Here is a 13,910-nt window from a genome sequence, read left to right on the forward strand (position 1 = left end):
GTTTCTCACAATTAGTGTGCTCAACTTCATTATAAATGCATCAGAAATGATCCTGAGTGGTTGGGGGAGCAGTGCCAGAACAGTGCTCAACCTCATTATAAATGCATCAGAAATGATCCAGAGTGGTTGGGGGAGCAGTGCGAGAACAGTGCAAATTTTTACACATGATTAAAGATGTTTTTATCTTTTAAACTAATGTTTCTCACAATTAGTGTGCTAAACTTCATTATAAATGCATCAGAAATGATCCTGAATGGCTGGGGGAGCAGTGCCAGAACAGTGCAAATTTTGAGCTTGCACCACTGATGCAAAGCCTAAATTCGCACTATTCTGGCATAGCTTCCCAGTCCTCTAGGAGCAATTCTGATGCATTGGATGATAAACACTATATTTTTACACATGATTAAAGGTGTTTTTATCTTATAAACTACTGTTTCTCACAATTAGTGTCCTCAACTTCATTATAAATGCATCAAAAATGATCTTGAGTGGCTATAACATTGCGAATTTTGAGCCTACATCGCCGTTGCAGAGGCCAAATTCGCACTGTTCTGGCACAGCTTCCTTAGTCCTCCAGGAGCATTTCTGACTATGCCTTGGGTGTGACAAACTGGCACATGATAGACACTCCATGTTAAACAAACATGATGACACCGAGACATTGTAAGAGAAACTTAAAATTTTTATTATCAGAAGGTTACAAATGAAATCCAGATAGGCTTGTTACAAAGGGGGGTTTGAAACAAAAGAGTTGCTTCAAACAAAAGGTTACAAATGAAAGCCAGATAGGCTTGTTACAAAGGGGGGTTTGAAACAAAAGAGTTGCTTCAAAAAAAAGGTTAACATCTAAGATCTCTAGATCGTGTCTCGCTCGCCTCAAATGCGGCGAGCTAGTTGCATGTCCTTGGCAGATATGGTAATCCTCTTTGCATGTATTGCAAGGAGGTTGGTGTCTTCAAAAAGCCCAACAAGGTAAGCCTCAGAGGCTTCTTGCAATGCTTTAAGGGCAATCCCCTGCACACGAAACTCTAATCTATATTGTTGGAGAATCTCCTTCACTGTGCAATCAGAAGGGGCTCTTCTTATCAGCAACTCAATGTTCCTCTGATAAAACTTGATTTCTTGTAGAGCCCTATGCCCTTGGCGCATCCTTCTCTCCTTGGAGCTCTCTGTGTTGTGTAAGTGCGTTGGCGAGGTTGGGACTTCCTTGGCTTGAAGAGCTTGACATTTCTACTCTTGCGCGCCTCCTCTTGGTCTCTCTCATAGTCTCAATCCTCCTCCTCTTGTTGCTATGGTATCTGTGTATCAAGTTCCTCCCGGGTAGGTAGGGGACCCTGTCATGGTAGTAGGGTCTTGCCACCTATGGTGTTGCGCGATGTAGGAATGTTTTCACCAACCCAGTCGAACTGCTCATCATCGGCCTCTCTGTCTTGATCTTTGGGGTGGCTGCAAACCCTAATCAATCATCTGGCCAACTGAAACCAGATTCTTTGTTATGTTTGAAATATGAAGTACATCTGTAAGGTACTTCACTTTGCCATCCTGCATAGACAATGGCACACCTCCAACATGGGCAATTGGATGAGCAGTGTCATCCCCTATTTCCACAAAACCTGGTCTTTCAAGGTTTTTCATCTCCTTGAACCACTCCCCCCATGACTTCTCATCATGTGGTTCGAAGCACCTCAATCAACATACCATACATCATCTTTATGTGCTGCTTCAACATTTTCAGACATGGCATTAACGACATGCTGTGCATAACAAACAATCTTTCATTATCCTCATTGTTTCTGCTTGAGGATGCATAGTTGTTTTGCTACAATTTTCTATTTTGCATGTCAACTTGCTTCTTATAACAATATGCCTGCCCATGTCCAGGCTTACCACAATAAAAGCATCCACGTGTATCATTATACTGCCTTTGCCAATTTCCACAACCTCTTTGACTCCCCCTGCCTCTGAATTGGCCTCTTCCATCTACATGTTGTTGTTGTTGTTGTGAGTTATGGGACTGTTGTTGTTGCTGCTGCTGGCCATAATTCTGATTACCTGTTCGGCCACCTCCTTGACCGCGTCCACAGCCTTCTCTACCTCGTCCTCTTCGTGAACTTGTGTAGAAGGCCTATTGCTCTGTACTGTTTTTGTTTTGTGAAGACTATTGGTCTTCACCCAAGCTCTTCTCTTCTATAATCAACATAAACACCAAATCTGTGAAATTGGGAATGTTTTCCCAAATCTGAATAGACGTCTTGAACACCTTGTATTGTGGCCCGAGACCACGTAGACAGACTTCCACCTTGTCATCATCATCTACTAAAATGCCAATAGATGCAAGGGATTCCACAATACCCTTGATCTTCAATGCATAGTTATTCACAGACATACTCTTTTTCTCCACAGTATGAAGTTCATTCTTCAACTGTATCTTTTGTGCCTTGGTATTCGTTTCATAGAGTTTTACCAAGGTGTCCCACGCCTCCTTGGGGGGCTTGGCATCCTGAATGTGCCCAATAATGGTGTCTTGTATACTGATAGAGAGCCAATACATAACTTTTCTAGCTCCTTGGTTCCAATCCTTGAACTCTTTCACATCTACAGCAATCGGATTGATCGCCGGTATCTCCGGTGCCTCTTCATGCTCACATTCTATGTAGTCCCAACAATAACCCTTTTCCATTAGGAAATTCGTCAACCTAAACCTCCAAGCATGGAAGTTGTTCTTATCAAGCTTCTCAGCAATAATCTAGTTTATGCTACCATTTGACATCTTGCCAGACACACAAATTTACCAGAAACAGTACTCTGGTTTGTCCTGCACAAACTGTTGTATTCTCTGCAGCGGTACTATAGTACACTCAAATGTCACAAACCAGTGACCTCAATGTGCATACATACACCCAATGGCAACTGTTGACCTCCTTGCAGCACACACAATGTCTGCACAGCTAATCTATCTTCCTGCAATTCTTAAAACAGAGTTTTGTAGAGAATTGATGACTTACCCGCAGTGCTCGAAATCGCCTGCTTTCTGAAAAACGGAGATCGTAATGCGTCCAAAACGCGTTTTTGGTCTGAAAAATAAGTCTGATAAGACAGTATAGTTGCCCTATAGCTTTATTCTCGCGAAGAAATCTCCTCAATCAGAGATCATTTGCCAGTGCCTCCCGTAGAGCTCCCGACAAGGGTGTATCACCAACACAAATAGGGAAGAGTAGATGAAGCTCTTACCCTCGTACCGCTTCCTGTGCTTCTCTTACTTGCAGCTCAGCCCTTAGCATGAACCAGGCTCTGATACCATGAAAAGATGCAGGGGAGAAGAGATCTTGAGCTCTTGCAAGCACACACACACTCACAAAACCCTAAAAGAGAACACACAAGGTGAGAGGCTAAAAATCTACTACTTCTTCACACAACACTCAACACACCATATACAAAGATAAGAGTACACACAATATGAAAGGTACTCAACTAAATATATACTAGGGTTCTCTATAGTGTGAACCCAACTAAAATGAGTTGGCGCTATAACTATTCCAATCTCTAGAATTGATGTCACACAGCCTGTCATCCCACTGGCTGCATATCACCCATGATCTCACCAACCATGCTAGTGGTGTAAGTGTGGGGCCTATCCCCCAGGTGGGTCGCCTCACTAGATGAGCTCGATATCTCAACAAGGAAGAGAGAGAGAGAGAGAGAGAGAGAGAGAGAGAGAGAGAGAGAGAGAGACTGTAAAACTTTGCTGTAACACAAATCCATTTTTCTAAGTAGAAAATGATATTTTTGATATACAAATATACTAACATGGAGTTTTTCATCAATAAATTATATTTATGAGAAAAAATAAAAAATAATAATTTTTGGGGACCCCACAATTTTGGGATGTCATGGATGTAGTGGTTTTCCTAACCGTTAGTTATGTTTATGGGGTTGTGGGGGCCTAACAGTTAGTTATGGATATACTGGCTCCTAAGACAGGCTTCTGACGTGACCCTTGAATTACAAGCTTTTTGGAGGAAAAATTTTATTTTCATCATGCATGTTGGTTGGGTGGTGTTTTTTTACCTCAAAATGTAAAAAAATAAAAAATAAAAAATTTTCACTTTTTGGGGCCCACCTAAATACGAGAATGTTTTGCTGATGTGGAAGGGAGATATGGTGGGAGTTAATGAGAAAGGAGATTTCAAACTGACAAGAAAGATTCAATTTGTAGAGAGTGAAGATAAAAATTTCAAACTGACAAAAGAAAGATTCAACTTGTAGAGAGTGAAGATAAAAATTTCAAAAAGTATGAGAAAAGTCAAAAAGTAAGAGAGAGAGTATGAGAATATTCCCTTTAAAAAGTGAAACTAGGGGGGTATGGCTAATGCGGCAAGGCAAAAATAGGGGTCATCATAGCCTTTGTTTCCCTTGAGCCCAGTTTTTTAAGCTCTAATCCCTTAAAATTAGGAATCCTTTAGGAGGCTCTTTTCGGGTCCAAAAATTTCCTAATGTCCCTTTGCATTCTGGAGAGAGCTTGAGTTCCTAAGAATGTACCTCGGGGAAAAGGTCTTCCTTCATTTCTGAAGCTTCCCGTCTCCACATTCTGGTTAGGACCTTGGTGTCTCTTTGGAGGCAAAAAGTTGGAAGAACTTCTCAGTGTCTGAAATCTTTTAAAGGATGAGGGAACTGGCTTTGGCGGCGGGGCTTTCACAATGAAGGCTTTGGCAAAGTCCTTCGCCATTCTAACAGCTTCTGCCATGGACACTGGCTTGGCATTCTTGACCAGTGTGTCCAAGGGTTCGTTCATTCCCCAAATGAACCTTGCCATGAGTTGCTCTTCATCTAGAGGTGGTGAATATTTGAGTAGAAGAGCGAAGGCCTGGTGATATTCCTCGATGGTTTTGCTCCCTTGCTTTAGCTCTAAGAATTCGTTCATTTTGGTTTCCAAAATCCTAGGGGGACAAAATCTCTTCCTCAAATAGGTTTTAAGGTCGTTCCAGGAGGGCTGAGTATTCATGTCTAGACGGTTGGTGTCACAATGGTTCCTCCATGCTACCCTGGCTGTTTCTACTATTTTTAGCCGGGCAAGAGCCATTTTGCTTCGCTCATTATAGCTTGTGACATCAAAATATTCTTCCATAGCTTCCACCCATTTCTTCACAACCTCACCCCCCAGGTTCTCCCCTTCTCCTTTGAAGGGTCCTGGGGCTGAGTTCTATGAAGAGCCTTGCGAACGTAGGGGTCAAGCTCATCATCTTCAAAGAGAGGGTCTGGCTAACGGCCACGGTTTCCTCGTCTCATGATTCTATCAAAAATGATATATTATTAAATTTTTATTTTGATATCATCCACGAGATCCTAAGACTTAAGAGATTCAGAAAATAATTTCTTAAACGAGATAAATGATCTTATTGGAGATCTATGACATATGTCCCGGTAACAAATTTTTCTCTATCAGTTCATCCATAAACAATCACTTATACAACAGGGAATTTTTCTCCAGAAGACATTTCTTTATTTATATAAAAGTTGTAATATGTACATAGAGCATCTTGGCTCCAGAAATTAAAATCTCCTTGGGAGACGCAAAAGACGGCAGTACTGGTGGGCCATAGCCATGCCCTGATACAAACGTTCTCTTACTGCCAACAAGGGAGCTATTATCTTCTCTTTAGGAATAAAGCAACTAAGGAGTCTGTAAATTTGGCATGAAAGTCTGAAATTCTGAGGCATTGAATGATATAGAATGACACCATGTACCACTTTCAGCTTCATCAGAATCATGGCCAATGAGAGGTTCTGCCTCAGCATTGCACACTGGTCACAAGAGGCGTGGACATGTTGCCCTGCAAACCACTTATACTGTCATCTCTCCGCTGGGTCAGGAAAATATAAATCCTCAAAATGGCAAGCGAGTATGGCGAGCGAGTCTAACTCGGCTTGTTCGAGTTGCAGCGGAAGAGATGAGATGCTCGAAGGCAAACACAGTCATGTCTTGTGAATGACTGGGTGAGGTCGGGAACACCAGATAAGTATGGAACTTCCATCTAAAAAAATAATTTCTTTGATTAAAAATTCTTTATTAATGAGACTTATGGAATGAAAATACATTATGAAAAATGCTTTTTCTGAGTTTTTTATTATCAATTTCTGATAAGAATTTGTTTATCCTTATGCTCTAATTCCAGCTGTGGGGTCCCTGCCCCCTCCGCGGTGCCCTGCCAGTGAGACGGAAGTGGCATCGGCCTCCCACGTGGGGCAGGGATCCACACTCCGAGCCTCGCCCGTGGATGTCCAGGATGAGAGGCTAGCAAGGGCGGTCCCTTCGAGACCGCGGGCCTGGAAGACTCCCCTCGCCCAAAAGGCACGGGTAATTCCACCATGGGAAAAATCTTCTAACCGGGAATTATTCTAAATAACGAGTCAAAGTCTTAACTAGTTAAACTGATCTGACCAAACTTGAAGTCACGTAGTCAGATCAAGAAGAGACTTGCACTTAGTCCATGGAATCACCGCCTTTTTCCTCATTTACGAGGCACAGCTCGCTGATCCCCTCCCACAGCACAAGGTCTTCTCAAGATTTAAACTAATTAACGTAACTAATCGTATCTAGTTGTTTCTCAGGAATCCTCTGATCCAGCCTAATCCCATCCGGCCCATGGGTTAGCTGACCATTGTACTGGTGGGATTCCTTTATAAATATTTGGTTGTGTTTTTTCTCGGATCTCGACGAAAAGAGTTCCCAGGCCCCCTAGTCGACGATTCATGCAAAAAATTAAGGTAGGCATACCACGTACACACCCAATATGAAATTACCATTTATAACAGATCCGATTGGCTTTAAAACAATCCTTCAATAGAAATCATAATATTTCTTATTATCATTTTCCCAAAATTTCGAGTCCATTGTATTACAATAATATCCTATGGACTCTCCGTTGTTGAAGACCAGCTGGCCAACCACAACGAGATCTAGTATCAAAATCTGGTTCCCAAAAATCTTTCCTTTTAATCCATTCGAAATCTTCCTTGACATACACATGGGTATCCTAGCAACCGCGAGCCCGTGCATCACCTAGTCAGAACCCTCTAGGATCATCCTTAGGTGTCCTAGAACTTCACTTAGGGACCGCTTCGTCGATCCCTTGCCCATCGTATCATCGGAAGCACACCATTTTAAACGTATCAAGGCTGGTCAAGACCTCAACAGGCTTTGCCGCAAGTGACGTCCCTTGACGACTCCCCACCACCTGTTCCAAAATGAACCTCCTCTTAGAAAAACATAAGCCAAATGCTTCCTCCAGCATTCTAGCGTAAAACAGTCCTTTGAAAAAAAAAACTGAGGTTCCAATGCAAGTAAAATTCCAATTTGAGATTGGTTCCAAAAAACCCTTTTTCCATAATTCCCAATTTCATAATGAGGATCCTTGATCTCTCATCAGGGTAATCTAACCATCATTCAATCTGATTGTCCAACTAGATTCTTGGTGAGTTCGATCAAGAAAAACTAGTTTAGTTCTGGTAGTCTATTCTTTGTGATTAAAAACTGGAATTGGTCACAACGAAGTTTTTACTTGATTCAGATCGAGAGATGGACAAGTAGGTTTACTGTCTGTCTCTCTCGTAGTCTAACCAAATTCATTAGGTCTACTGTTCGTCTCTCTCGTAGTCTAACCAAATTCATTTGGTTTAGTTCTACTAGGATTCCCTTCAGTTTTTGGGTAAATATCTATTTAGTGATTTTACCAATTAAAATATCCAAAGATATTCCTTCTATCAAGAAGACATCTCCCAGATGAAGTGGGAATGTATCAGTATGGATTTTATTACTGGACTACTTTCAGTGCAATCAGGTGTTACAACTCCATCTTCGTGGTAGTTGACAGACTAAGCAAAGTTGCCCATCTAATTCTAGTAAAAGAAACCTACATTGTAGTGGATGTGGCCAGAGTGTTCCTCAAAGAAATCTTTAGATTGTATGGCCTACCTAGGAGAATAGTAAGTGATCGAGATCCCAAATTCACGTCAAGATTCTGGACTACATTCTTCGAAGCAATAGGAACTTTCTTGGATCTCAGCACAGCCTACCACCCCGCCGAGACCGATGGTCAAACAGAAAGGGTGAACCAAGTAATCGAAGATATACTTCGGTCATGCTGTGGCAAGGAACCCAAGAAGTGGCTAAGCTATCTGCACCTAGTCGAGTTCGCCTACAATGCTTCTTATCACCGAAGTATTGGGATGAGCCCTTTCAAAGCTTTGTACGGACAAGACTACCTAACACCATTAACTTGGTCCGATCCATTGATTAGGGTGTCGAGATATCCAGACATATGCTTGACGACATGGAGCAGCAGATGCAGTCAATCCGCAAGGATATAAAAGTTTTCCAAGATAGATAGAAGCAGTACGCAAATAAGAAGAGGTCAGACAGAAAATTCGAAGAAGCAGATATGGTCCTCATTTGAGTACGCCCCAAAAGAAGTTCTCTATCTCTTGGGAAGTACAAGAAGTTATCCCCCAGATACTGTGGGCCATATCTCAAAGAAAGTAGATGACTTAGCCTATGAACTTTTTCTGCCTCCTCATCTCAAAGTACATAATGTATTTCATGTCAGCCTACTTAAGAAGTATGTACCAAGCCCGAATCATGTGCTTAATTGATGAACTCTTAACTTCTTCAACCTAAGGGCAGGTGGAACTCCAACCTAAAGAAATCCTTGATGTTTGAGAGAAGGTTCTCAGGAACAGAATTCTAAGAGAATTATTAGTCAAATGGAAGTTCTATCCTTTTGAAGACGCCACTTGGGAGAAAGAAGCTAAACTGATGCGCGATTACCCCCAATTTTTAAGATGAGGACATCTCACATTTTTCAAGTGGGAGAGGATGTAAGATTCCTCCCCATCCCCTCAAGATGTCTAGTTTCTTCCCCTGTAATCAATCCCCTTTTCAGAATAATAAAAGATCTTGTTTCTAACCTATTTTGACTTAGAGAGAGAAAATATTCTAGAGAGAGATAATTTAATTTTTAGATATCTTTGGCTGAAAAAATATCCTTTCTTATTAAAATAAATTCCCCCGAAACAGAAGTTTAAAAAGAAATTCCTAAGGCACATTAGAAATAAATTATAATCTGCACAAAAGACCTTAGCCTAAGAAATTCCTAAGGCACATTAGAAATAAATTATAATCTGCACAAAAGACCTTAGCCTAAGGGTCGAGATTTTTTAAAAATTTTGGATTAAGGTTCTTATGGACCAATAAGATTAATCCAAATGTAGGGAGGAGATAAATTGAAGAATAAAAGAAAACCCCCAAAAAAATGAGTAAATGCTCACATAAGATGAAGAGTGGACTAAGGACTAAAGAAAAGATTTTAAAAAAAAATAAATTTTGACACCTCTCAGAGTGGGGATCTCCCCTCATGAAGGAGGCTCCTTTTTCTCATCATCAACCCCCAGTTTTAAATCAATTAAATGAGATATTTCATCTCTCCTCTCTCCTATTTCTAAACTAGATCCAAGAAAGTAAGCTGAACTGACCCAAAAATGGTCAAAAATTGACCAAACTGATTTGGAAAATTCTAGAATCAGTTTGCTTGGTTTGAGGATCACTTTTTCCTATAAATGGAAGTCTCTCTCTTTGTAAAATCTTAATGGTGTTTATGCACTATTACTCTACTCCTCCTCCCCCTGAGTCATTTACATTGAATTTCTTGATAATTCAATTATTTTTGGCCTAATCCTCTCCAAAGAGAATTGGTGGCCACTCTTGCTTCAAACAAGAGTACAATCCTCAATCCCTCAAGCCAAAGGAAAGCTTACCAGCTCCATGTAAGCTAATTTTTCTAACTTGTTTAATTTTTAAATCTATGGTTTTCTTGATTTTCATGTTTTACTGTTGGTGGAAGTAAATTCAAATGCTATGCCTTGATGAAAAGGCCACCCCCTTCTCTTCTTTACATTCCAGCCTTTCTTAATCCTAGAAAGATTAACAAAAAGATTAAACTTTTCTTATTGTTTACTCTCTTGAAAATTAAAAATTATGTAGATTAGAGTCCTATACATCTAATTTGGGTTAATTTAAGTCAATTAAAGAATGCTAAAAATGAGAAATGGTCATCCATACAAAGGAGGTTATGGTTTGTTTTTATGTTATTCCAAAAGAGTAATTCCCACCATTTTTGCATCTAAAAGAAATATTCTGATTACTCCATGTATATATTCACCTATGAATATGCATGGATACCACTTACATTAATTAGTAAAATTGATTTATATGCATAGAAAGATACATAATGGAAATTTTTTATTATAAGAGTGTTATTCTCATTAAATTTAATTTCTATGCATAGAAAGATGCATAATGGAATTTTTTAATTATAAAAGTGTTATTCTCATTAAATTTAATTTCTATGCGAAATATGCATAATGGAAATTATTTTATTATAAAAGTGTTATTCTCATTTAAATTTAATTTCTATGCATAGAAAGATGCATAATGGATTTTTTTTAATTATAAAAGTGTTATTTTCATTAAATTTAATTTCTATGCATAGAAAGATGCATAATGGAAGTTTTTTTATTATAAAAGTGTTATTTTCATTAAATTTAATTTCTATGCAAAGAAAGATGCATAATGGAAATGTTTTTATTATAAAAGTGTTATTTTCATTAAATTTAATTTCTATGCATAGAAAGATACATAATGGAATTTTTTTTATTATAAAGTGTTATTTTCATTAAATTTAATTTCTATGCATAGAAAGATGCATAATGGGAATTTTTTTATTATAAAAGTGTTATTCTCATTAAATTTTATTTCTATGCTTAAAAGATGCATAATTTATTATAAAAGTGTTATTCTCATTAAATTTGATTTTTATGCATAGAAAGATGCATAAAGGAAATTTTTATTATAAAAGCATTATTCTTATAAAAAATAATTTTTATGCATAAATAGATGCATAAAGAAATTTTTTTTATTTTAAAAGTGTTATTCCTATTAAAATTGATTTTATGCATAAATAGATGCATAAAAGGATTTTTTTTAAAAGTGTTATTCCCATTGAAGTTGATTTTTATGCATAAATTAAAAGAATTTTTATATCAAAATTAGAATTCTCTTTAATTCTATGTCTAATTTCTATGAGTATTTGATAAATGAATCAGTAAATATTCTAAGAGAGAAATTTCTATCGTTTTATACTCACATGGATTGTAAAAAGAAAATTCAAGAAATCTATCGAGATTGAAATATTCAAATAAATGATTAATTTATTCGTCATTTGGAATTTGTAACTAATTTTAGAAATCAGTTAAGTGAATATTCAAGAAAGAAACTCAGTAAAATAGTAACTGAATTATCAAACCTTTTCGAGAAAGATAGTTCAGGAAAAATCTTATCAGACTCAAACCTTGAATCAGACTATGACCAAGACCAAACTCTTTCGTCAGTTTCGAGGAAAGAAGATGTGACCAGTTCACGAAAATACACTCAAATCTCTTGCCAAATCTAAAACTAAGTTTGAGACCCTTTAAATTGATCTGAGGATCAAGGTTATAGAATTCGAGGAATTTTGTTATGAAATTCAAAAAATTACGATCATGAAGTTTTGGGGATACTGATTCAAGATATACTCATTGTATTCAAAAGAAAATTAAATTGAAAACTTGCATAGAAACCCTGTTTTTTTAAAGAACTGTCTTACACACCAGAATGCTGGAGGGAGCATTTGGTATATGTTTTTCTAAGGGAAGTTCGGTTGCAATAGCTGGCACCTGCACAACCAGTGATCTCAATGTGCATACATACACCCAATGGCAACTGTTGACCTCCTTGCAGCACACACAATGTCTGCACAACCAATCTGTCTTCCTGCAGTTCTCAAAACAAAGTTCTACAGAGAATCGATGACTTACCCGCAGTGCTCAAAATCGCCTGCAAACGAAGGTCGTAATGCGCCCGAAACGCATTTTTGGCCCAAAAAATTTATGTCCAATAGGACACTATAGTTACCCTATAGCTTTACTCCCACGAAGAAAGCTCCTCAATCAGAGATCGTTTGTCGGTGCCTCCCATAGAGCTCCCGACAAGGGTGTAGTCACCAACACAAATAGGGAAGAGTAGATGAAGCTCTTACCCTCGTACCGCTTCCTGTGCTTCTCTTGCTTGCAGCTCAGTCCTTAGCATGAACCACGCTCATGAAAAGATGCAAGGGAGAAGAGATCTTGAGCTCTTGCAAGCACACACACACTCACAAAACCCTAAAAGAGAACACACAAAGTGAGAGGCTGAAAATCTTCTTCTTCTTCGCACAACACTCAACACACCATATACAAAGATAAGAGTACACACTATGAAAAGGTACTCAACCAAATACATACTAGGGTTCTCTATAGTGTGAACCCAACTAAATGAGCTGGCGCTATAACTATGCCAGTCTCTAGAATGGCTGTCACACAGCTTGTCATCCCATTGGCCGCATATCACCCATGATATCACCAACCATGCCAGTGGTGTAAGTGTGGGTCCTACCGCCTCATTAGATGAGCTCGATATCTCAACACAGATTCACATCACATTACATTTCATCCATTTATTCACATCTATCTGATTCACATCACATCACATCTCATCACATCTATTCACATCACATCTCATCCCATTCATCCATTCATTTACATCTATTTGATTTACATGACATCTCATCACATATATTCACATCACATCTCATCACATCTATTCACATCACATCCCATCCATCCATTCATTCACATCTATATGATTCACATGACATCTCATCACATCTATTCACATCACATCTCATCACATCTAATCACATCACATCTCATCACATCTATTCACATCACATCTCATCACATCTATTCACATCACATCCTATGCGTCCATTCATTCACATCTATCTGATTCACATGACATCTCATCACATCTATTCACATCATATCTCCTCACATCTATTCTTATCACATCCCATCCATCCATTCATTCACATCGCTCTGATTCACATGTCATCACATCTTATTCATTCACATCCCGATTCACGTCACATTACATCTCATCCATTTATTCACATCTATCTGATTCACATCACATCTATTCACATCACATCCCATCCATCCATCCATTCACATCTATCTGATTCACATGACATCTCATCACATCTATTCACATCACATCCCATCCATCCATTCATTCACATCTATCTGATTCACATGTCATCACATCTATTCACTCAGGGACCGCTTCGTTGGCTCTCACATGTCATCACATCTATTCACTCAGGGACCGCTTCGTTGGCCCGCCCATCATACCGGAAGCTCACCATTTTTCAACCATATCGAGGCTGGTCCACGTGAGACGTCCTTTGAACACTCCCTGCTAGCTGATTGCAACCGAACTTCCCTTAGAACAACATATACCAAATGCTCCCTCCAGCATTCTGGCGTAAGATAGTCCTTTAAGAAAACAGGGTTTCTATGCAAGTTTTTAGATGATTTTCTTTTGAATACAAGGAGTATTTCTTGAATCAGAATCCCCAAAACTTCTTGATCGGAATTCTGAATTTCATACCAGAATTCCTCGAATTCTATAACCTTGATCCACAGATCAATTCGAAGGATCTCAAACTTAGTTTCAGATTTGGTGGGAGTTTTGAGTGTATTTTTTCTAAATTGGTCACGCCTTCTTTCCTCGAAACTGACGAAAGAGTTTGGTCTTGGTCATAGTCTGATTCAAGGTTCGAGTGGGATAAGATGTTTCCTGAGCTATCTTTCTCGAAAAGGTTTGATAATTCAGTTACTATTTTACTGAATTTCTTTCTTTGAATATTCACTTAACGGATTTCAAAATTAGTTACGAATTCCAATAAGGAATAGATTAATCATTTATCCGAATATTTCAA

The sequence above is a fragment of the Cibotium barometz genome, chromosome 8, assembly GCF_041138505.1.
Source record: "Cibotium barometz isolate CiBa-2024 chromosome 8, ASM4113850v1, whole genome shotgun sequence".
Taxonomy (NCBI): Eukaryota; Viridiplantae; Streptophyta; class Polypodiopsida; order Cyatheales; family Cibotiaceae; genus Cibotium; species Cibotium barometz.